The sequence below is a fragment of the Canis aureus genome, chromosome X (genome assembly GCF_053574225.1).
Source record: "Canis aureus isolate CA01 chromosome X, VMU_Caureus_v.1.0, whole genome shotgun sequence".
Classification (NCBI taxonomy): domain Eukaryota; kingdom Metazoa; phylum Chordata; class Mammalia; order Carnivora; family Canidae; genus Canis; species Canis aureus.
In genome coordinates, this window is record NC_135649.1 from 18786325 (window position 1) to 18812007 (window position 25683).

The following is a 25683-nucleotide window of genomic DNA, read 5'->3' on the forward strand; positions in this document are numbered from 1 at the left end:
CAATGCCTCTGTAACGAAAAAAATGAACATATGTATAAAGACAAGTTAATGAAATAATTCAGGAAAATCAAGCTGCTTCCAAATTAGGGGAATGTGAAATAATTAAAACAATTTCTGTGTGGATAAATAAAAAATGTACAATGTGTGATATTAAAACAAACATCTGCTGACATTAATTAATATAAAATATTTTTCATGTATAGTTAGATGCCACTTCAAGGAGACCAAGAATTATGTATCTAAGAGCAGAGCAGAAACTTTTAAGGACACAATATTCAGAGTGAAGAGAATTCTAAAATTGCACAATTCCTTAAGTTCACATACTGATAAACCAACAAAAGACAAATGGATGCACTTAACCATGACTTAGGAACACTTATCTTTAAAATCTGAATTATTTTCAAGTTTTAAAAAATCATGTATACATCTTTAACAAATTTTTGCTATTGTATTCCTTTTTAAAGAAAAAAATTAAGCTTATAACACTCTATTCAAAAAAGCATACTTTAGTAACTACTATTTATTTTTAAATCCTGTATTATCTGACTCTGAGGCTTACTCCAGAAGCCTGCTTATTAAATTAAAGTTACAAACTGACAGTGGTGTTCTAAATGTAGTAACTTCCACATTAAATCTGCAATATTGTATAAAAGGAAAGAAAAATTTTCTGAATGACTCTTCAGTCTAGTCAAATTATAGTTATAGGTAGTAGAGTTGAACAAAAAAAGGGAAGAAAAGTTCTAACAGAGAAGGTTTCAGATTTAGATCATCAATTTCAACATGGATTCTTCAGAATAATCTAAACAAGTGTAAAATCAGTTATGTGATTTGTGTAGTTTTCCCAAATCAACCAAACTAAGTGGTGCACGATTCAAGTTGCTACAACACACATCACAATCAATAACATCTCCAATTTTGGTCTCAAAATGTACTAAAATTCTTTTTCCTTTCTCTATACACTTGAATACTTGCATGATACTATGTTAAAACTGGACTCACTCACACTACATTGTAGCTTTCTGAGAAGCACTTATTCTCCAACAAGAACAGTAGCAGCTGGATGCCAGCAAGGTGGTAGCTGTAAACCATTCAGGGCTATATAATATAAAAATGCAGACACTTGTTCAAAATTTAACGTGAAGCCACATATAAACAGGTCTTTTTTATCAATGTATACCTAGAGTTGTTTTTGTTGTTTTTTTTTTAAACAAAACTTCAAAGGCCTTGGCAGTCTTTGCGTTGATGTATTTAACAAACTCTTAATGCTATCTACCATTTTAAATACCTCAGTCTTCCAAACAGCATCGGATACTTTACAACAGTACTGTATTCATAGCACTGGCTATAAACCATGAAACTGATTGAAAACAGGCAGCAAATACTTTTAGGATTAAAGAAAAAAAGACATAACAGAGAAACAAAAGAAACAAAAGGGGAAGTGTGTTTGCACAGGCAAATATGTATTCAGTTGCTTTATCAAGAATATAGCTGCCAAAATCTTTAGAATCAACCATGCAAAACACCAAAATTCACAAATAGCACCAAAATTTGCTATGTGAGTTCTAAATTGGCTTTCTTTACTACTATGCAATGAATAGCAGGCACTCTGAAACCAGTGTAATGTATTCAGCATTTCTCTCGGTCATCCTTCACCAGCTCAAAGGATGGCACATTATGAATCTAATCTGTATAGACATCTTTAATGTGCAATTTCTGTATAATCCTAGCATAAGCTATAAACCTGGTTTAAGATTTTTAAAAAGTCCTAGAGTAGTAAAGCACTTTTTATTCTTGAAATTAATTCTGAAAATGGTGTCCCTCAAATTCTATCCATATTGCATTCTGACTTTTTGAATTCATAAGCAGGTAAATTTCTCATCCTAATTTTGAGAATTTCCTTTTCAAGATATCAAAGACCCAAAAATCTAAGAGAGAAAATAGGTATGTTTTATTTTGCATTCAAAAATATTCTAGTGCTCTAATCAGTTTAAATTGGCAAAGTGAACAGAAACACAAAAAAGTGCACCAAATCAATTAAAAACTTTCCCCAATGTGCAATGACTAAATGGATTTTTCCATTAAAATTCAAATAATGCATCTGTGCATATCTTGCTAATTTTTTACAGCCTCCTTGTAAAACATGAAGTGGGGAACATCATGGAAACAATGACTCCTAACAAAAATCTCTTTATCATAAAAATACAGATTTTTATCTAATGCTGTCTCATTTGTGGTCTCCAGTTAAGGAGAATAAGGGCATTCCAAGGACCAATATTAAAGGGTTCATAATGATCCACACAGCTATATGGTCTTTTAATTTCAGTCTAAAGGGCTTTTCAGCGCATGCAGAGATCAAACTTTGATGCTTTCGTCCAACAATGAAACCCTTTCCTTAAAAGAAACAGAACAGTATGGGCAATGTTATAAAGCAGAAATTCAAAAAAAATGATAGCAGCGTGAAAAACATAATTTAAATGTCTGGCAAAATATAAAAGCTCAATTTGTTAGGCTGAAACAATCAAGGCGTTCCTGATTTTACAAGATGCTGTAAAGCACCAAGGTAGAAATAACCTGAAACATCAAGGAGAGTATTCAAGAACCAAGTCGAGAGCTCATTCAATGTCTGGTATCTGAAAGACCATTTTCACAGAAAAACAAAACAAAACAAAACAAAAACTGCAGTTCCGGAAGATCTAACCATTCCGTACGCAATCAAGCTGAAATACACAGTTCAAAATATATAAACGCGATCCCCAAAGAAGCAGTATTTCTGTCAGGAAAGTTACAGTGAAGAGAAATAAACGAATAAGAGATGAACCGGAAGGGCACCTGAATTTGGTTGCACGATATTATTACATGCTTCGCACTGCTTTTTGCGGTTATTCAAAAGGAAACTGAAGGAATTTTCCAGTTGTTTCAAACCCAAGGGTAAGAAAGAATTTGAACTGTATGAATAAGACCTGCTATTACGTAGTAAGCCGGTGGAAAAAAAAAAGGTCCTTCAAAAATAAAGGATTTTTCAACTTCCACGCAGGATATCGAAACGAACAAATTTCAAAAGAATGCCGTGCGGTTCGTCCATATAATAAAGGATGGTACACATAACGTACCGGATCCTTTCCCCGTTATTTATTCCTCAATACACACTAGACTCCAAGACCTCCCTCTAATCAAGCGCTAGATAAAGTCGCAAAACTATCTTCCTCTAAAACACTTTAGCAGGTCCTTTCGGTCGGTCGTCAAGTCAGGGTCCCCTAATCGTCCTTCTCCAATCCTCCCGAATCCAGGAAGATATCCCACCACTTTCTTTAATCGTCCTTCCCCAGGAGTTCGCCCTGAAAGTCTTCGTTTCAGATCTCAGTTTCGCCCCTGATTTCCCCCACCCCAGAGTTTTTCCTCATTCCGTAAAGCTAACCCTCCTGCCACCCTAACCATTCTTCCTCTTACGCTTCCCAAACTGGGAGTCTCCCTCCTTCCCAAATATGTCCTAAGCGATGGCAAAGACTAAAAATTCCCAGTATTTTTTCCTCCCTAAATGCTGCGCCCCCTCCCCCGAAGTCCAGGCTTAAGCCTAATCTCTCCCCCCGCTCCCTCAAAGCACTTTTCTCAGCAGCCTCTTTGCCAGGCGCCTTCAACGAGCGGCGCTTCTGGGGTCCTTGACAATAAAGCGAGACCACCAAGAGTCCCCCTTAACAACGGGCAGGGGCGGCGGCCTGGCCACCGCCATCCTCCTTGTCTTCTCCCGCCGGGCAGAGAATGGGGGGCCCCAAGCTACCGTGGGGACTCACCGGCGGGGCCCAGAGGCGAATGGCAGCGGTGAAGCGCCAATGAGGGGAAAGAGAAAGAAGTCGGTGTCGGTTCTCCGGCAGCGCCTGGGAGCGGGGCTCTGTCGCCGGAGGTTGTTTCCTTTCATTCGAGGAGAGACGGGCTCGCGGAGCGCCCTTACGTCGCCCCCCTCGCACGCAACGACTCCACACAGCGTTAATACGTCCCGAGCGCGCCGCGCGCCCCCATTGGCGGCCCGACCGGGGCAACTGAAGCCGCAGAGCCACGGCGCATGTGCGGAGGCCACCCCCTGAACGGATCGGGGCGGCAAGCTCCGCCTCCTGCTCGCGCGCGTACCTTCTATTCTCCGGTCCGCGGCTCAGCCAAGTGTTTGGGGGCAGGATCCGAAGAGATAGAGAAAGAGATTGCAAGATACCGCTGTGGGTCGGGCGGAGAAGGGGCAGGATTGGGACTAGATACCACTGGCCACGGACCCTGGGCAGCCAGTTTTCAACAGTGATTCCAGGGGCTAGGCCTGATCCCTTGCACTTGTTCACCGAGGCCTTTTCACATCCATTATTTTATTGTACTCTCGTGGCATCCCTTTGAGGTCCTCCGTTCTCTGATTTTACTGCCAGGAAAGACTGAGAAGCTCCTAGTGGAGTCAGTCGGCCTGGATCTCAATCTTAGGGCAAATCACTTTCATCTCTGTACCTGAAACAACAACAACAACAAAAAAAAAATTCTTTTTTTTTTTTTTTGTCTTTAAGATGAGGATTAAAAATAGGATCTCACGGGTTTATTCTGAAGAAGAAATGAGATAATGCAAGTTAAGCGTGTGTGAGCGTTCCTGGCATATAACAGGCCCTCTGTAAATGTGGACATTATCATAATCAGAAAAGATAAGTGATTTTCTTTGTAACTCACACAGGTAAACGCGACAGCCAACCCAGCGCTTTCCTCTTTGATGTATGTAAGGAGCCAGAGTGTTTGGGTTTGAAACCCAGCTCCCTCACTTCTAGCTCTGTGACCTTGAGCACGTTGCATTACCTCTCGGTCCCTCAGTTTCAGCACGTCCAAAATGGAGATCACAATGGTATCCATCTCAGAGCTGGTAGGAGAAATGAGTTAATACATGTAAATCACGTAGAATAACACTTGGGCACATAGTATGCCCTATGTAAGGGTCAGCTTTTGTTATTTTCTCCTACGCTCAAAGACTAAAAGCCAGTGATTAAAAAAAAAAAAAAAAGCCCTAACAAACCAATGCAAATTTAAAGATGCCCTTTATGTAGCTATTTTTCCTGTAAAAGGGAGGAGGTGTATGGTGGATTTCCATTGTTGCGATCCAAAGCTGTTACTACGCTGTTTCATCATTCTTTTTATTTTTCCCTGCAATGTCAACCTTACATTGTAATCCTAAATAAACAGTGACCGTGTTAATGTAACACTGTATCCCATACAAACAGGTACGTATCTAATAAGCTTGTATGAAACAGTCCTTTAGCTGCACAGGACACTTTGACCTTTTACCCAGGCCCTCTACACTGAAAGGGGAGAGGCCAGAAATTCACAGAAGATCCAAAATGTGTGTTCCAAACATTAACTGTGTTTGAAAACAGGTCCCCCAGCATTATTTTCACCAGCTTTAGACACCTGCTGGTGTCAAAATGAGACTGATGATTGTGAAAGTGACAAAATTTAGTGCCTATGCAGTATGTTGTCTTTTTAAATTCCACCCCCTGCCCCCGAGTCCCCACAAATACCTGCATTTCACTACCTTTTATTCATTCTCTCATCTATGCACTCATTTCAACGTATTAATTCAAAAGACATCTGCAAAACTACTAAGTTCCAAACACAAGAGAGGCACAGATCAACTCAATCCCTAATCTCAAACTCATGGCCTAAAAGGGGAGACAAAGAAGCAAATACCCTATGATGTGATAAATGCTATAGAAACGTGTGTGCCTGATACAGATATCTTCCGCCTACTGCCTACAAAGCACTAAGCGAAGGTACAACAAACAGTAAGACACAGTCTTTGCCCTCAACTATTTACAGTGTAACAAGGAAAAGATGAATAGCCACAATAGAAGATGGACCGCAGCACATGCCTTAAGAGGTGGAAAGGAAGTGCAGGGAATGTTCCAGAGGAAAAGCTCAGCAACCCTAGTGAGTTTCAGGCCCCAGATTGGCTAGCCCATTCCCATTAGCATGAGTGATAGAGGAAGCCTGTGATTTCAAGGGCTACAGAAAGGAGTCAGATTGTGGTAACACACGATATAAACAATGCCTGAGAATACAGCACAGGATCTCTTAATCTCTTATTGATCCCTCAGGCTCCCACCGACGCTCTTCCAGTCCTTCAGGTTCTAGATTCGGCTTTCCTGTATCTCATTCTCAGCAAAGACCTTAACTTCCCGACTTGTTTAGAGTTGGGCCATCTGAGCTAAGTGGCTTTATCTTGTACACCCATCCTTTCTTGCTTCCTTCAAGACTCAGACAGAATTGTCCTTCCAGCTTTTCCAAGCTAAGGCTATGGTTTTAATCACATCTCTTCCACGCTCTAGACAAACTGCTTCTCTACTTATTCCTGGCTCTCATTTACCTTCAAACACTTGAGATTTTTCTACCTTCATTCCCAGACTGTGCTCTCAGCTTCCAATTCCTTCTCAATCATGCATTCGGCAGGCATTCGCACATATTCTCTGTATGCCAGGTATTATGGCAGACATTGGAGATTTGAAAAGAAATAAGAAACAGCTCCTGCCTTCAAGGAATTCTCAGTCTAATGAGGATGAAAACTCAGTATTTCTAAAACCCAAGAAGAAAAACAGAATTTCAGTACAATAGATAAAATGCTATAATGGAATTACATACCACCAAGATTGATGGGCTCTGTCCAATGGAGCAGGAAATACATCCTTGGGGAGAAATGTTTTGAGTTGGATCTTGAAGGACAGAGCCAGACCCAGAAAAATCTGGATTCCATCTTCATGACTTTTCTCCATCTTCATTCTTGACATCTCTGTGACATTTGACACTTTGGGCAGTTTACTTGTTCTTAAACTTTCATCTTCTTTGGCTCTTAATGGGAACTCTTGACTCTGGCCCTCTGGCTGCTCTTCAGTTTGTTTGTGGAAGGTTTCTCTTCTTCCTACCTTGTAACGCAGACCTCTCCCAAGTCAGTGTTAGACCTGCTGCAGTTCTATTGTGATTCCAGCCCCGCGATTCTCAAAATCTGGAAGTGAGAATTACCTGGGGAGCTTGTTAAAAATGCAAATTTTTGGCACACCCCCACCCCCACCCCGGGATTGCTGGAGTGGGTTCAGCCTTCTTCAACTGCCCAGAGATTCTGATGCAGATCTGTTGAGGACCACACATTAAGAAACTGCCTTCCATTCTTTTTTGTGGCATTGAAACAGTCTCTTGACTTTACCCTGTAAACAAGTTTAGCAACTGCATCTGCTCTGCCTAGATTGGTCCTGTTCTTGAGCTCAATCACTAAGTCCAATACAAGCAAACTCATCCTTTCCAACGACGAAAAAGTAATTCCTTTTCCCATCTTCAGTGTTTCTGTGTTAGATACCTCTAGCATTTCTGCTCCTGCCTAAACCAAAGGCTGAATTCAACTACATGCCTGTGACCTCCCTTCTAGCTATAATCAACACCAGTGGATCATTCATTCATTCGTCAAGTTCATATTGATTACCTACGACATGTCAGATGAAAATGGACAGTCCATTTTGGTATAGTGGCAGACTATATTCAATCAAGTAATGTAAACAAATGTAAAATTACAACCATGTCTTGTGCAAAAAGAAGTAAATGTTACCTATATGTAACTGAAGTCTATTTGCATTGTGTATATTGGATACATTTTACATTTCTTATTTTTTGTTTTTAAAGTAGATGGATTCTGCATATTAAATATTTCTGTGAAGGGGTGCCTGGCCGGCTCAGTTGGTGGAGCGTGCAACCCTTGATCTCAGGGATCTAAGTTTGAGCCCACGTAGGGGGGCTCATTGGGTGTAGAGAATACTTAAAATCTTAAAAAATATACAAATGTTTCTGTGGGGTAAAAAAAAAAAAGTGCTATTTATTTGTGTGAGATGCTGCATAAAAGTCAGAAGACTTCTGTTTGAGTTGCTGGCCTACCACTGACTAGTAGAGTGACCCTGGACTATTCATTTGACTTCTCTGAGCCTTAGTTTACACATCAGCCAAATGAGGTTGATATTACTTGCAAAGTTGTTATGGAGCACAAGGACAGATAATGATGTATGTGAATATTCTTGGCCCAAAAAATATGAAGGACAGTTTTTTTTTTAATATATCCCTTAACTACCATATCATCTGATTGATCAATCTCCTAATGTTGACTGCCAGAATTTGGCCCCTATGCTATTCTTTTTTTAAAAAGATTTTATTTATTTATTTATTCATGAGAGAGAGAGAGAGAATGGCAGAGACACAGGCAGAGGAAGAAGCTGGCTCCATGCAGGGAGCCCGATGTGGGACTTGATCCCGGACTCTGGGATCACACCCTGAGCCAAAGGCAGACGTTCAACCGCTGAGTCACCCAGACATCCTGGCCCCTATGCTATTCTACTCAGTTTTTGTCGTTGTTTATTTAACTTCCACTTAGCGTATTCCACTTAGGACCCTTCACCTTGTTCAGGCTATGCTCCGGCTACCCAACTGAGGAGCTTTGGCAGACTTTGATGTCTCCCCTAGTTAAGTGGTTTGATGCCAGGTGCAGTACAGAATCTGCCCAGGAAACTACCAACTGTGGCAGAGGAAAATGCTTTAGAGGCACGTGGACATCTCTAAAACATTGTTTATTGGATGTTAAATAAACACCAAAGGGGAACGTAATATATTGATGGCAACATTGGAGAAGTGATTAAACTTTATAGCACTGATGCTTGCAAATAATAAAGGGTAATTGACTTCCGACAGTGTACTAGGCACTCTGCTAAGCACTTTTTAAAAAAGATTTTTATTTATTTATTTATTTATTTATTTATTTATTTATTTATTTATTTATAATTTGTCAGAGAAAGAGCACAAGCAGGGGGAGCAGCAGGCAGAGGGAGAAGCAGACTCCCCGCTGAGCAGGGAGCTTCATCCCAGGACCCTAGATCACGACCTGAGCACACTGCAGATGCTTAACTGACTGAGCTACCCAGGCGCCCCTGCTGTGTAATTGATGTACATTATCTTATTCAATCCTTACAACAGCCCTGAGGGGCAGGGAGTATTATTATTAGTCCCATTTTACAGAGGAAGAGACTGTTGAGCGATTAAGCAACTTGCCCAAGGTCACACAGCTAGGCAGAAGAGCCAGGTGTCAAGCCTACATTTGTTTTGACTCCAGAAGCCACTCTTAATCACTATGTAGCCCTGCCTGTTATTTATTGGTTGATGTGTTTGTTATCTGTCTCCATCAGGGCAGGGGCTTTGTTTGGTCACGTTCACTGCCCCATCCCCAGCCCGAGAAACTCTGTGCCTGGCCTACAGTAGATATTCAGTAAATATTTAATGAGGGAAAGACCATGGAGAATGGGGAATGGAAAAGAGGAAAACCAAAGAACGGGGAAGAGAGCGTAATGAAGAATGGGGACACATAAATTTGGAATGGAATGAAAACATCTTAGGAATTTGTTAGTAATGCGGCAGCGCCAGCCCTACCACAGTGATTCTGGCATAGATGTGAAATGGGGCCGAGCAACTATATTTTTAACAAGCTCCCCAGGTAAGACTGCAGTACACGCAAAAGTCTGAGAACCACTAACCTACAGCCTTCAAGCGGAAAACAAAAACAAATGCTTACCTCCTGGGCATTTTATCAGTTACATCCGAGTGCCTGAGAGACTTCCTCCTGATTGATATCATTCCTAGACATGTATCTTAGAGAAGACAGTTGCTTCTAACTAGCTTTGCCATTGGGTCCTGGGTGATCTCAAGCATCTTTGTTCCTTTTGGTCCTTCTTTGGCTATTGGCTAATTAACAAACCCAGAGAAGTCTACCCTAATCTCAAATAGTATAATAATGAGTCTAAAAACTCAAAAGAATTATATATGAATAAGATTTGAGGGAGCTGATATTCACAATGAGACGAAACTATACTGGAAGGCAAAACCCCAAATGGCCCGGGCACAAATCCTGATTTCAGATTAACTTCTTAATGCCTTGATTTCCTCATCTGTAAACCGAGATTGAAAGGAAGTACCTTTCTTTCTCAAGGATTTTTTTTTTTTTTTGAGGATTGCATGAGATACTCCACATACCACACTTAGCACAGTTCCTGGCCCACAGAGTTCAATAAATATTAACTATAAGAGCTAGCTTTATGGGTGGTAATATGGAGTACTTTTTATCTTGTACCACTTAAGAGTAGCTAATGTGATCTCCAGTTTTTCTGAGAGGTGGAATACAGAGACAAAAAGCCTGTGTTTCTTTTTTATTATTTCAATAACCTTGTCTCTCTTTCTTTCTTTTCACTGAAGTCTAGTTGACACACAATGTTGTATTAGATTCAGGTGTACGACATGGTGATTGGACAAGTCTATACATTATGCTGTGCTCAGCACTAGCTTAGCGGCCATCTGTCCCCATAGAGCCCTATTACAGTGCCACGGACTACATTCCCTATGTTGTACCTTCCATCCCTGTGACTTACTCATTCCCTAACAGGAAGACTGTATGTCCCACTCCCCTTCCCATGTTGCCCAATCTCCACCTCCCTTCCCCCTGGCAATCATCACTTTGTTCTCTGTATTTATGGGTCTGTTTTTGCTTTATTTGGTCTGTTTTTTAGATTCCACATATAAGTGAAATCATATGATACTTGTCTTTCTCTGTCTGACTTATTTCATTCAGCATAACACCATCTAGGTCCACCTTCTGTTGCTTTAACCGTGCTGTTCTTGCGTCCCAAAGCTCCTTTATGACTTCTTTTGGACTAGCTAGGACACAGCAGCCTTCAGGATGCCATTCAGGTATCGGCCTCTTAGCTTTCTAGAAGCTTTTCTCACCCTTTGACTGGGTAAAGCTCACCTCCAGCACTGCCATAGCAACCTGGCCAGACCTCTGGCTCATCCCTTGCCACATCATGTTGAAATTATATGTACTTCTGTCTCTCCTACGAGAGAGTGAGCTCTTTGGGAGAAGAGACCATGTTTTATTCTCTTTTATACCCCAGGCACCTAGCAAAGTGCCTGTCCAATAAACATCTGCTGAACTTTCTCAAGGAGCCTTGTCAGGGAGTCAGTGGTTACTACTGCTGGAAGACTTTTTCCTGTCTGAGACTGTTGTCTTGTACCCTAGGCCTTTGCACCTATAACTCTGTTGCACCGAGAGTCATGCAATACAATTCAGCAATTGATTATATTATGTATCATATATTTTTCTCTCCTTGCTTCATATGTTAATGCACCACTTCTTTCCCCTTCCCTCAAGCATTGAGGAGGAAAGATTTTTTTTTTTTAAGATTTTATTTGTTTATTTACGAGAGACACACAGAGAGAGGCAAAGATACAGGCAGAGGGAGAAACAGGCTCCCTGCAGGGAGCCTGATGTGGGACTTAATCCTAGGACCCCTGGATCACAACCTGAGCCAAAGGCAGACGCTCAACCACTGAGTCATCCAGGTACCCGAGAAGGAAAGATTACGAATTAAAAGTGGATGATACATCTGTAAGCCACGCCAATTGTCAGTCAACTCTGCTTATTGAATGCCCAGGGCACTGGGAATCCTACTATTAATCACCAGGGGCAAGTGCAGATGAAAAGGGAGCATGATTTATCATAAGGGCCTAGAACAGTACCTTCACATAGTAGGCGCTCAGCTAATATTCATTGCCTCAATGAACACTTTATTTTTTTAAGATTTTATTTATTTATTCATAGACACAGAGAGAGAGAGGGGCAGAGACACAGGCAGAGGGAGAAGCAGGCTCCATGCAGGGAGCCCGATGTGGGACTCGATCCCGGGTCTCCAGGATCACACCCCAGGCTGCAGGCGGCGCCAAACCGCTGCGCCACCGGGGCTGCCCTCAATGAACACTTTAGTGAAAAAGAGTAGTGTACTTTAGTAGGTGAAAAATCATGGGCAGCCCTGGTGGCTCAGTGGTTTAGTGCCGCCTTCACCCCAGGGCCTGATCCTGGAGACCCGGGATCAAGTCCCACATCGGGCTACCTGCATGGAGCCTACTTCTATGTCTGTCTATGTCTCTGCCTCTCTCTCTCTCTCTCTCTCTCTCTCTCTCTCTCTCGTCTCTCGTGAATAAATAAAATCTTTAAAGAAAAAAAAAAAAAGAAAAATCAGGAGGCCTGGCTTCTAATCAGACATCTGTCACTTCATTTTGAACTTGAAAAATCACTTCATCTTTCTGGAACACTCTTTTATATTCTGAAAAACATGACAGAATCAGACTAGATGACCTTTAAGATCTCTTCCAATTTTAATATGCGATTCTTCCCGCCAATAGTTTGAAAATTCCTTAAGAATAAGCACAGTTGACATTTCTTCTCCATAGCACCTAGCACAGTGCTAAGGTCATAGGGCTTGATAAATACTTTCAAGGTTAGAACCGTCATCCTCCATAGTCACCCTTACCAGAATTAAAAACAAAAACAAAAATATAACCAACGGACACCAAACACTGCCACGAAACATACATCATCTCTAAAAATACGACCTAAGAGAAAAGTAGTAGAAAACCTGGAAATCTCTTCAATTTTTTGCATTTCAAAATCTTTAAAACGTTTAAAATTTGAAATCCTAACTCAGGTGCCGGTTGCCAATCAAGTAATTTGATTAATCCCAATGAAAACTTGAGTGCAATGGAGTATAACTGCAACTTGATCTTAGCCCTATCCTCATGTTCCCTTGCAATCAGCTACACCCATCACTTTTTTTTTTTACCACCCACTGTCGTAGGTCGTAGTAACACACTCATTTATCTCTCTAGCCAACATTTCTCCTCTGAATTCTAGGACCATATAGCCAATTGCCTATTTGAAATTGCTTAGTCATCTCAAAGGCATCTCAAACTCACTATGTCTGAAAGAGAACTCATGATCTTCTCCCTATAGACCTGGTACTGGTCTACTGTTGGCTAACTCACTGAACGGCACCTCTATTCACCCAGTTCAAGGAATCATCCTTGGTGCCACCTTCCATTCTGCTCCCTGCCCCCACTCCCGCTAATCTCCACTTTATCATTAATGATTGCAATTTTGTCTCCTAATCATCTCTGAAACCAGTCCACTGTTTCCTTATCTCCACCATCTCTACCAGCTCTAATCTGGACCACTCTGCTAGCTTACTGACTCGCCTATCTGATTCAATTTTCCCTCCTCCAATCTAGTCTCCACACTCCTGCAAGTGTCATGAATTCATTTCTTCATCAAGATGTTTGCTGTAGAAATGTTTACCCACAATGTGCCAAGCACAGGGGATATGGCAGTAAAGAAAACAGACAAAAATCCCTAATGCCATGGAGTTTACATTTTAGTGAGAAAAGGACACACTAAAAATAATATATGAAATACACAGTGTGGGCCATTTACTTCCAGCATGATAAATGAAGGAGGGTAACAAATCTTCTCCCTAAAACCACTAGAAAGCTGAACAAAACTATCAAAAACAACCCTTTCAGAACTCTGGAAAGTTACCAAAGGTATAACATAGTAACCAATCATCCCAATTTCCTTGGTACTGTCCCAATTTAGCACCGAGATTCCTGCATCCTGGGAAACTCCACCCAGGATGTGAAAATTCCATTTTCAGCAATGGTTGCTCATGTTTGGGGAAAAGGCACCAAACCCAAGCCATGGCTCCAGAAATGGGAGTTGAAAGCAACACTCTTTTTTACTGTGAAATAGATATGGCATAGACTTGCCTATCCACAGCCTCCATCACCATTTTCAACCTGACCACTGATGTTGGCAACCATGATTTGCAGTTCCCAGTAACAGAGCATCCACTGTTGCTCCCTTGGAGGGATGCCTGTGGATTAACTCTTGTGATTTGTATGGAGATACTGCTACTTAAAATTTTTTTAGATTTAAAAAATTTTTTTTTTAAGATTTTATTTATTTATCCATGAGAGACACAGAGAGATGCAGAGAGAGGCAGAGGCACAAGCAGAGGGAGAAGCAGGCTCTATGCAGGGAGCCCGACATGGGACTCGATCCCGGGTCTCCAGGATCACGCGTGGGGCTGAAGGCGGCTGGGCTGCCCTTAAGTTTTAATATTATAAATACTGCACGCATATTCTAAGTGTTCAGATATAAAGACTGAAAACCATCACAATACCAACCAGCCTGACCCAGAAATCATCAAAAAAGAAAGCTAAATGACTGTTATTTTGATGACAGATGGAAGAACACATGCGACTGGATTAGAGAGGTAAACAACCAAAACACAGCTTTCTGAAAAATAAGCTGAAAAGAATTCGGGACTGGGCATGGTAGAGAAGGGAATGTGAAAGCTCATTCAGAGACTGAATCTTAGAAGTGCTGGATGAGACAGAAAGGACTTAACAAATCAATCAAAAGTTTTCAGTTTTCCAAAAAGACACTCAAGTTCAGTCAAAATTGGGGGCCACTGATTTCACTTGGCATACTACAGCAACAAACGCCCATTATTGCGTCACTCTCTTGATTGCTCTTTGAATGAAGTTACATTTCGTGATTCGGAGGTCACAGCTAAAATGTCCTGTAGATGAACCAAAGAGGGAATTTTGCTACAAAGATGTGTTGGCCGTTAGCAGTGTGGAGCTGATTGTGTCGGATCTGACCAAGGATTACGCTTTCTACAGTGTATCAACGGATGGGTAAAATCACAGCAACTAAAAATGTTCCTCCTGGCTCCTAGATACTTTGATTTGAAAAACAATTTTAAATCATTTTCTTGATTTCTATGAAGATTGTAATGAAACTGCAGAAAACATAAAACAAAAGGTCGTTGATATCTTGTATAATTTTGCTCATCTATCTACATATTCAGCAGACAGTGCCAACATAAACTGTAGAAATCAGAAGACTTTAGAACTCAAAATAAAATGTCACCAGAAAAGGGCAGTCACGTCAGGCTCCCTGTATGGAGCCTGCTTCTCCCTCTGCCTGTGTCTCTGCCTCTCTCTGTGTGTATCTCTCATGAATAAATAAATAAAATCTAAAAAAAAAAAAAAAGAAAGAAAGAAAAGGGCAGTCAAATTAAACAGGACTTTCTCAATTTCTTACGAAAACTTCAACTTATTTGGAATCCAATTTTGATTTCGCAATTTCAAGTTACACTGTGCTTTAAAACCATTCTCCCAGAGAAAAAGAGGGTTAACTTATGATGACATCCAATATGCTTTATGGTGTCCAAAACTTATGGATATTTTTGGGGTACCTGGCTGGCTCAGGCAGGTAGAGTATTTGACTCTCAATCTCAGGGTCATGAGTTCAAGCCCCGTGGTGGATGTGGAGCCTACTTAAAAAAATTATGGACATTTTAGACATGAATAGCCTCTACGATGAGTTCATAGATGCAAAGGACCTGTTTGGCAAAGAGCTGGTCTACCAAAAGCAGCTTGAAGATACAGAGTGAATGTATATTTTGGGGGAACTGGAAACTAATTCCTACAAACCCAAAAACCTGATGTTTTTACTTAGTAAAACCTATGTTTTCCATGCTCAACATTTTTGTTAAGTTCAGAGGATATTTTAGCACTTACATTTAAGTCTTTAATCAATTTTTAAAAGTTTGTATTTATTTATCTGAGAGAGAAAGCACAAGCCAGGAGAGGGGCAGAGGGAGAGGGTAAAGCAGTCTCCCCACTGAGGAGGGAGCCCTACAAGGGGCTGGATCCCAGGACTTGGATCATGACCTGAGCCCAAGGCAGAGGCCTAACTTAACTGAGCCACCCAGGTGCCCAAGTCTCTAATCAATTTTGAATCAAATTTTGCATGTGGTGGAAGGTAGGGGTCCAGATGTATCATATTGCATGTAGGTTTTCAGTTGTCCCAGCACCATTTGTGGAAAATAGCATTCTTTCCCCCACTGAATTGTCTTGGCACTCTTGTTGAAAATCAATTGACCACAAATAGGAGTTTATTTCTGATGCTCCTCTATTGCTCTGTGTGTTTATTCTTATGCCGGTACCACATTCTCTTGATTATTACAACTTTGTAGTTAAGTCTTGAAATTAGGAAACGTGAATCCTCCAACTCTGATCCCCTTTTTTCAAGGGTTTTTGGGTTATTCTAGGTCCTCTGAATTTACAGATGGATTTTAGGATCAGCTTATAAAATTCTTCAACAAAGCCAGCTGAAGTTTTGATAGAGGATTGTCGAATCCTTACTGAATTTGTACATTGATTTCAGGAGTATTGCCATCTTAAAAATACTAAGTCTTCTGATCTATGAATATGGGATGATTTCTAATGTTTTAGATTTTTTTAATTTTATTTATTTATTTATTTATTTATTTATTTATTTATTTATTTATTTTAGTAACAGAGAGAGAGAGAGGCAGAGACACAGGCAGAGGGAGAAGCAGGCCCCATGCACCGGGAGCCCGACGTGGGATTCAATCCCGGGTCTCCAGGATCGCGCCCTGGGCCAAAGGCAGGCACCAAACCGCTGTACCACCCAGGGATCCCTAATGTTTTAGATTTTTAATTTCTTTCGACAATATTTGCTGGGTTTTTGGTGTACAGGTCAGCACTTCTATTAAGTTTATTCCAAAGTATTTTATTTCTGGATGCTATTGTAAATGGAATTGTTTAATTTCATTTTGATGTGTTCATTGTTAGTATATAGAAATATAGATGCTTTTTGTACTTTGATCCTGTACCCACAACCTTGTTGAACTCATTTATTAGTGCTAGTAGATTTCTAGGGTATTCCTTCAGATTTGATATATACAAGATCACGTTATCTGCAAATAGAGATAAGTTTTATTTACTTCTTCATTTCCAGTCTACATGCCTTTTATTTTTTTCTTGCCAAGACCTTTGTTAGAGAAGTCCATAGGATGTTTAATAAAAGAGGTATGGTCCGAGGGTGAAACTTTTTTTTTTAAGATTTTATTTATTTATTCATGAGAGACACAGAAAGAAAAGCACAGACACAGGGAGAAGCAGGCTCCATGCAGGGAGCCCGATGTGAGACTTGATTCTGGGTCTCCAGGATCATGCCCCGGGCTGAAGGAAGCGCTAAACCACTGAGCCTCCCGGGCTGCCCTGAGGGCAAAAACTTGCAACTAGTAGCTAAATAAGTCCTAGAGGGACACCTGGGGGGCTCAGCGGTTGAGGGTCTGCCTTCAGCTCAGGGCATGATCCTGGAGTCCTGGGATTGAGTCCCACATCGGGCTCCCTGCATGGAGCCTGCTTATGTCTCTGCCTATGTCTCTGCCTCTCTCTCTCTCTCTCTCTCTCTCTCTGTGTATCTCTCATGAATAAATAAATAAAATATTTAATAAATAAATAAATAAATAAATAAATAAATAAATCAGTCCTAGAGATCTAATGCACAGTATAGTTAATACAGACAGCAATATTGTATTATAATTGTCAGGTTTTTTTTTTAAATAATTGTCAGGTCTACTAAGCAGACCAGATCTTAACTATTCCCACCACAAAAAGAAAATGATAATTATGTGAGGAGACAGAAATGCCAACTATGGCTATAATGGCAATCATATTACAGTATATGAACGTATCACATCAACATGTTATACATCTTAAATTTATACAATGTTGCATGCCAAATATGTCTCAATTTTTAAAAATGTTGAATAGGAATGACAAAAACAGACATCCATGTTTCCATTCCTGATCTTAGGGAGAAAGCTTTCGATCTTTCACCATTAAGTATGACATTAGTTGTAGATTTTTCAAAGATATCCTTCATCAGATTGAGAAAGATTCCTTCAATTCTTAGTTTGTTGAGTGTTTTTATCATTCAGGACAACGAATTTTGTCAAGTACTTTTTCTGCATCTATTGAGATGATTATGCAAACTTTGTTTTTTATTTTATTGGTATGACCTATTACATTACCTGAATTTTGGACGTTAAAACAACCTTGTAACCCTGGGATGAATCCAACTTGGTCATGGTGTATGATCCTTTTTATATGTTGCTGTATTTGGTTTGTCGGTATTTTGTTAAGGATTTTTGTTTCTAGTGGTTTTTTTTTTTTAGGATTTTATTTATTTATTCATGAGAGACACACAGAGAGAGAGAGAGAAGCAGAGACACAGGCAGAGGGAGAAGCAGGCTCCATGCAGGGAGCCTGATGTGGAACTCGATTCCGGGACTCCAGGATCACACCCTGGGCCAAAGGCAGATGCTAAACTGCTAAGCCACCCAGGGATCACTCTAGTGTTTTGTTTTGTTTTGTTTTGTTTTGTTTTAAGATTTTTTCATCCATGTGAGAAAGAGAGAAAGAGAGAGTGCAGGAGAAGGGGCAGAGAGCCAGGGAGAGAAACCCTTAAGCTGACTCCCCACTGAATGCAGAGCCCTGCATGGCCTGATCCCAGAACCCTGAGTTGAAATCAAGAGTCAGAGAGTCAACTGACTGAGCCACCGGGGCACCTCTTGTTTCTAGTTTCATAAGAGTTATTGATCTTTAGTTTTATTTACTTGCTATGTTTTTTTCTGAATTTGGTGTCAGAGACTACTGTCCTCATAATAGGAGTTAGGAAGTGTTCCCTCTTCTATTTTTTGGAAAAGTTTGTGAAAATTGCTATTATTTCTTTCAAAAATGTTTTTGTGGAACTCACCAATGAAGCCTTTTGATCCTGAGCCTTTCTCTGAGTAGTTTTCTTTTTTTTTAAAGATTTATTTATTCATTCATTCATTCATTCATTCATGATGGGGGAGGCGGGGCAGAGACACAGGAAGAGGGAGAAACAGGCTCCAGGCCGGGAGCCCGACGCGGGACTTGATCCGGGACTCCAGGATTGCGCCCCCGGCCAAAGGCAGGCGCCAAACCGCTGAGCCACCCAGGGATCCCCTGTGAGTAGATTTCATTTTTTAATTTAATTTTAGTTTTTTTTTAAGACTTTTTATTTATTCATGAGAGACACAGAGAGAAAGGCAGAGACATAGGTAGAGGGAGAAGCAGGCTCCCTGCAGGGAGCCCAATGTGAGACTCGATTCCAGGACCCTGGAATCACGACCCTAGACAACCGCAGACAATCACTGAGCCACCCAGGTGTCCCCAGATTTTAAGTTAAATTAAATTTAAATTAATTCCATCTCTTCTTAATACAGGTCTGTTCAGATTTTTCTGTCCTCTCTTGTATCAAGAAGGTTGTTTGACTTTTTAAATTTTTGCAGTTATTCACTTTTATTTTTTTAAAGTAGGACTCCATGCACAAAGTGGAGCTTGAACTCATGACCCTGAGATCTAGAAATTGCACACTCCTTGGACTGAGCCAGCCAGGTGCCCCATTTATGGTAGTTGTGTCTTTCTAGTAATTTGTCTATTTTATGTAAGTTGTTGGCACATAGTCATACATTTAGAATCCTTTTTATTTCTACAAGTTTGGTAGTGATGTTCTCTCTTTCATTTCTGTTTTCAGGAAATTGAGTCTTCTCTCTTTTTTCTTGGTCAGTCCTAGCTAAATGTTTTTCATTTTGGTGTTTTGGGGGGGCCTTTTGTTTGTTTTGTTTTGTTTTTGTTTTGTTTTTTTTATCTTTTCCCAGAGCCAACTTTTGGTTTCATTGATTTTCCCCTATTCTCTAATTCATTAGTTTTCACTCAAATCTTTATTATTTCCTTTTAATTGCTTTGAGTTTATTTTGTTCTGCTTCTCTAGTTTCTAAAGGTGGAAGGTTAGGTTATTGGTTTGAATCTTTCTTCTTTTTTAATCTAAGTGTTTAGAGCTGTAAACGTCTCTAGCTGCATCCCACAAATTTTGGTATGTTGTGTTTACATGTTCATTCATATTCATTTTGAAGTCTTCTGTAATTTCTCTTCTGGTATTTTCTTTGGCCCATTGTATAAGAATGTGTTGTTTAGGGGCACCTGGCTGGATCAGTTGGAGGAACATGAAGCTCTTGACCTTAGGGTGGTGAGTTTGAGCCCCACAATGCGCGTAAAGATTACTTAAATAACTTTAAATAAACAAATATTTTATTAAAAATAATTAAATATTCTTTTATTCTTGGGACACCTGGGTGGTTCAGCGGTTGAGCATCTGCCTTTGCTCAGGGCATAATCCCAGAGTCCCGGGATCAAGTCCCACATCGGGCTTCCTGCATGGAGTCTGCTTCTCCCTCTGCCTGTGTCTCTGCCTCTCTTTCTGTGTCTCTCATGAATAAATAAATAAAATCTTTAATTTAAAAAAAGAAAAAGAAAAATAAATAGAATGTGTTGTTTAATTTCCACACATTTGTGAATTTCCCATTTTTTTCTGTTATTCATTTCTAATTTCACTTTATTGTGATCAGAGAACATATTTTGTATGGTTTCGATCATTTTGAGTGTATTGAGGTTTGTTTTATTGCCTAACATATGGTCTATCGTAGAGAATATTCCATGTGCACTTGAGAAGAATATATATTCTGTTTTTGTTTTGTGCAAGTGTTTTATACATACATTTCTATTAGCTCTAGCTGGCTTATAGTACTATTCAAGACTTCTACTTCCTTATGATCTCTGCCTAGTTTTTCTTTCTACTATTACAATTGAGATATTGAAGTCTTCAACTATTATTGTTGAATTGTCTAATTCTCCTTTCACTCGTGTCAGTTTTTGCTTAATGTATTTGGGGCTCTGCTGTAGTTGCATGTATGTTAATACTTGGTATATGTTCTTGGTGTACTGACCTTTTTTAAATCAATATATAATGTCCTTCTTACTGTCTAGTAATTATTTTTGTCTTGGTGTCTGCTTTGTCTGATTTTAGTGGAGTCACTCCAGCTTTCTTATGGTTGCTAATTGCATGATATATATTTTTCCATCTTTTGACTTTTAACCTATTTGTATCTTTGAATCTAAAGTATGACTCTTGGGATTCCTGGGTGGCGCAGCAGTTTAGCGCCTGCCTTTGGCCCAGGGCATGATCCTGGAGACCCGGGATCAAATCCCACGTCGGGCTTCCGGTGCATGGAGCCTGCTTCTCCCTCTGCCTGTGTCTCTGCCCCTCTCTCTCTCTCTGTGTGTGACTATCATTAAAAAAAAAAAAAAGTATGACTCTTCTCATAGACAACATATAGTTGGATCTTGTTTTCTCTTGTCCAGTCTTATATTCTCTGCCTCTTGATTGGATTGGTTAATCCATTCACTTTATTTTTTTAAGTAAGCCCCAATGTGGGGCTCAGACTTGTGACCCTGAGATCAAGAGTCATCTGCTGTACCAATTGAGCCACCCAGATAGCCGCTAATCTATTCACTTTAATTTTATTATTGGTATAGTTGGATTTACATTGCTATCTCTTTTTTTTTTGTTTTCTTTTTTCAAGATTTTATTTATTTATTCATGAGACACACAGAGAGAGCAACATAAAGAAGTATTCCTACCTATATTGCTATATTCCCTCTTCCCCATTTTGTGCTATTATTGTTATACATGTTACATTTTTGTATGTTGCAAACCCAAATATACAATGTTATAGCTATTACTGCAAATGATTTTACATCTAGAAGATAAGCTGATGAAAGAAGACGCCAAGTATATATTTAGAGTTTATTGTGTTTGCTTTTTTATTTGCCATTTATAGTTGTCTTCATTTTTTCCTGTGGATTTGAGTAACCATTTGGTACCATTTCTTTAAACCAATACAACTTGCTTTCCCCGCCCCCCACCTCTTTTGTGCTCTTGTTGGCAAATATGTTACATTTTTAGAGGTTATAGGCACAATGATACAATTATACACACATTGCTTCAAATACTTACTTTTTAAATTAAGAGGAGAAAGGAGATAAAATATAGATTTGTACAGGCTTTTATAGTTACATAATTACCTTTACTGGTGCTCTTTGCTTGTTCATGTAGATTCCAGTTACCATCTGGGGCCACTTGCTTTCACCCCAAAGAATTCTCTTTAATATTTATGGTAAAGTGGGCAGCCCCAGTGGCTCAGCGGTTTAGTGCTGCCTTCAGCCCAGGGCGTGATCCTGGAGACCCAGGATCTAGTCCCACATTGGGCTCCCTGCATGGAGCCTGCTTCTCCCTCTGCCTGTGTCTCTGCCTCTCTCTCTCTCTCTCTCTGTCTCTCATGAATAAATAAATAAAATCTTTTTAAAAAATATTTCTGGGAAAGTAAATAAATAAATAAATATTTTTTTCTTTCTTCTTCTTTTTTTTTTCTGGTAAAGTGAGCTTATTAGGGGCACCTGGCTGGCTCGATCAGTAGAGCATATGATTCTTGATCTCGGGGTCATGAATTTCAGCCCCAGGTAGAGTGTAGAGATTACTAAAAAAAAAAAAAAGAAAGAAAGAAACTTTAAAAAAATCATTAAAATAAAAAGGATCGCCTGGCTGGCTCACTTGGTGGAGTATGTGACTCCTGATCTTGGTGTTGTGAGTTTAAGCCCCACATTGTGTGTAGAAATTACTTAAAAATAAAATCTTAAAAAAATTTTTAAAAATCTTTAAAAATTTTTATGAATTTATAAATAAAGTGGGCCTGCTAGACTAAATCTTGGGTCATGTTAAAACAGATGAAAATTTTTCTGACCAAATGGAAGTAAGCTAGAAATTAATTCCAGATAGATAATGTCAACAGTGCAAACTTCCAAGGTCTTAGAAATTCAGCAACAGATTTCTGTTTAATCCATGGGTCAAGCAGAAACCCAATGGTAAATTAGGAAACATTTTGGACAGAACAGGTTCATCAGTGGGCAGCCAGCATGGCCAATAAGTCCAAATTTATTGACTATATTGATGAAGCTTTGGAAAAATCAAAAGAAACTGCACTTTCTCGCTTGTTTTTTCATTTATCATGGGATTCCATACCCAATCACCATGTGCACCTCAGAAACTTTCAATGCCTTGGACACCTTTGAAGCCAGAAGTGATGACATAGTACTTGCATCTTATCCAAAGTGTTCAAATTGGATTCTCCACATCATTAGTGAATTAATATTTGCTGAATATAAAAAAGTATGAATATCCAGAATTCCCAATTCTTGAATGTGAGGACCCAGAAAAATACCAGAGAATGAAACAGTTCCCATCGCCAAGGATTTTGACAACTCAACTCCATTATGACAAATTACCTGGGTCCATCTTCAAGAATAAAGCTAAGATATTGTGATATTTCAAAACCCTAAAGATACATTTAGGGTAAAAATACATTTTTTCATTTTCACAGTGATATCCCTGATATTCCAAGCTGTGGCTCTTGGGGTGAATTCTTCAGACAGTTCATGAAAGGACAAGTTTCTTGGGGAAGCTACATTGGTTCCACCATTAATTGGAACATCTTGATGATGAAAATATTAAGTTCCTATTATATGAAGACCTGAAAAAGAACCTGGCTGCTGGAATACAACAAATTGCTGAGTTCTTTGGATTCTCTTTGACTGGGGAGCAGATTCAAACCATCACAGCCCAGACTACCTTCCAAGCAATGCGAGCAAAGTCCCAGGGAACGCATGGTTTATTATTGGTGCTGTTGGCCCCTTTTTATTCCAACATGGTGCTGTTGGCCCTTTTTTATTCCACAAAGGTGAAGTTGGCGATTGGAAAATTTTGGTCAGTGAAACTCAGAACCAGAAAATGGATGCAAAATTCAACGAGTGCTTAATAGGCATTTCCCTAGGAGCAAACCTGAAGTACGAATCCTATTGCCAAGCTTGATTCTGGCCATTCAGTAGGCGTGGGTATTTCATTTTTCTGAATAATTATTAAGTATAAATAACAAAATATGTTGATGAAATAATAATGATAATTCAGTAACATTTATATATAAATAATGTGAATTTAATAATAATGACATTTAAAAAAGAAAATATTTGGAATGAGTTGAAATGATAATACAATATGTCAAAAATCTGTGGAATGTAGCTAACATGGTGCTAAAAGAAAAATGCCTGTTCAAGTATTTTACCCACTTTTCTAGAATTTTCTGCCTTTTTCTTAATTGTAGGAATTTCTTATATATATATATATATATATTTAAAAGATTTATTTATTTATTCATGACAGACACAGAGAGGGAGAGAGAGAGAGAGAGAGGGAGTCAGAGACACTTCAGAGAGAGAAGCAGGCTCCATGCAGGGAGCCCGACGTGGGACTCGATCCTGGGTCTCCAGGATCACACCCTGGGCTGAAGGCGGTGCTAAACCGCTGGGCAATCAGGGCTGCCCCGAATTTCTTATATATTTTGGATAAAAGTAATCCCTTTGTCAGTTATAGAATATATAACTATTGTTTCCTTCTCTGTGCCTTGCTTTTTAGTGTTTTAATACTGTCTCTCCACAAACAGAATTTCTTAAATGTAATGTAGTCCAGTTAATCAATTTTTTCTTTTATGGTTTATGGTTTGTGCGTTTTGGTCTTTTTAAAGAAATCATTGCTTTTGTAAAAGTCATAAACATATTCTCCTTTGCTTTCTTGTGGGTCTTTTGTTGATCTATCATTCTCATTTAGATCCACAATACATCTTGGCTATTTTTTTTAAGATTTTTATTTATTTGACACAGAGAGAGTACAAACAGGGAGAACAAGAGAGGGAGAAGCAGGCTCCCCACTGAGCAGGGAGCCTGATGTGGGGCTTGATCCCAGGGCCCTGAGATCAGGACCTGAGCCAAAGGCAGATGCTTAACTGACTGAGCCACCCAGGTGCCCCTATTTTGGATATTTTTGAACATTTGCATCTCTATATAAATATTATAATCAGTGTGTCAGTTTCCTAATGGAAAAATACAACCTATTGGGATCTTGATTGCTATTGCATTGAGTTTACAGATCAATTTGGAGAGCATTGATATCTTTATCATATTGAGTCTAGTAATCCATAATGATGGTATATTTTTCTATTTTTATGTTCTTTTTTTTTGTAGTTTTATGTAGTTTCCAGTATAAAGCTCTTGGGCATCTTTATTTGGATTTATTCCTAATCAATTGATGTTATTTGAAACTATTATAAATGTCACCTTAAAAAATTGATTTCCTATTTATTTGATGCTGGTTTATAGAAGTACACTTGATTTTTTTACATATGCCTATCCAGCAGCTTGCTAAATTTGCTTATTAATTCTAACAGATGTTCTGTAAGTTCTTTTGGAATTTTTTTTTTTTTTTTTGCAAAACCATGTTGTAAATAATGATGGTTTTATTCCTTCCTTTCCTGCCATATTGCTTTTTCCTGTGTTATTGCACTGGATTCCAAGTTTGATATTGAATAGAAATGATGATAACAGAATTTTTTTTCTCTCATTCCTGATCTCAGGGGGAAATTTTTCTTTTCTTTTTTTTTAAATATTTTATTTATTTATTCATGAGAAACACAGAGAGAGAGGCAGAGACATAGGCAGAGAGAGAAGCAGACTCCTCACAGGGAGCCTGATGTGGGGACTCGATCCCAGGACCCCGGGATCATGACCTGAACCAAAGGCAGGTGCTCAACAACTGAGCTACCCAGGTTCCCCAATATTTAATTTTTTATAGATGTCCTTCATAAGATTAAGAAAGTTCCTTCATATTATTAATTTGCCACAAACATCTTTCCTAATTATGAATGAATATTATATATATGCCTTTTTTTTCAGACAAATGGGGAGAACATTTATTTCCAACCCACTCCCTGGACCTCTGTCAGAGGCACTGTAGGTAGAAGGCAGAGCAAGCCCTTCTCAAGCATTCCAGAACCCAGCGGAGACCTCACACCTGTCACTCTTCATGGCACACCAGAGAGAATGGCTAGCAGGACAGGCAGACCCATTTTTGTGGAT

General features: G+C 39.5%; 1 protein-coding gene, 1 long non-coding RNA gene and 1 pseudogene across 4 annotated transcripts in view; 2 read left to right on the top strand and 1 right to left on the bottom strand.

Moving 5' to 3' along the window:
* The window catches only part of PHF6 (PHD finger protein 6), a 51686-nt gene extending 47683 nt beyond the window's left edge, over positions 1 to 4003 (bottom strand). Inside the window, exon 1 of one of the 3 annotated variants that reach the window (XM_077889122.1) lies at positions 3789 to 4003. The gene's annotated coding sequence lies outside the window, so the exon portion shown is untranslated. The remainder of the gene's footprint in view (positions 1 to 3788) is intronic. The other 2 variants (XM_077889120.1, XM_077889121.1) reach the window with 2 other exon arrangements.
* LOC144308521 (uncharacterized) overlaps positions 1 to 25683 on the top strand; it is a 129322-nt gene that overhangs the window by 66024 nt on the left and 37615 nt on the right. The window lies entirely within an intron of this gene.
* On the top strand, positions 22636 to 23603 carry LOC144308983 (sulfotransferase 6B1-like; annotated as a pseudogene).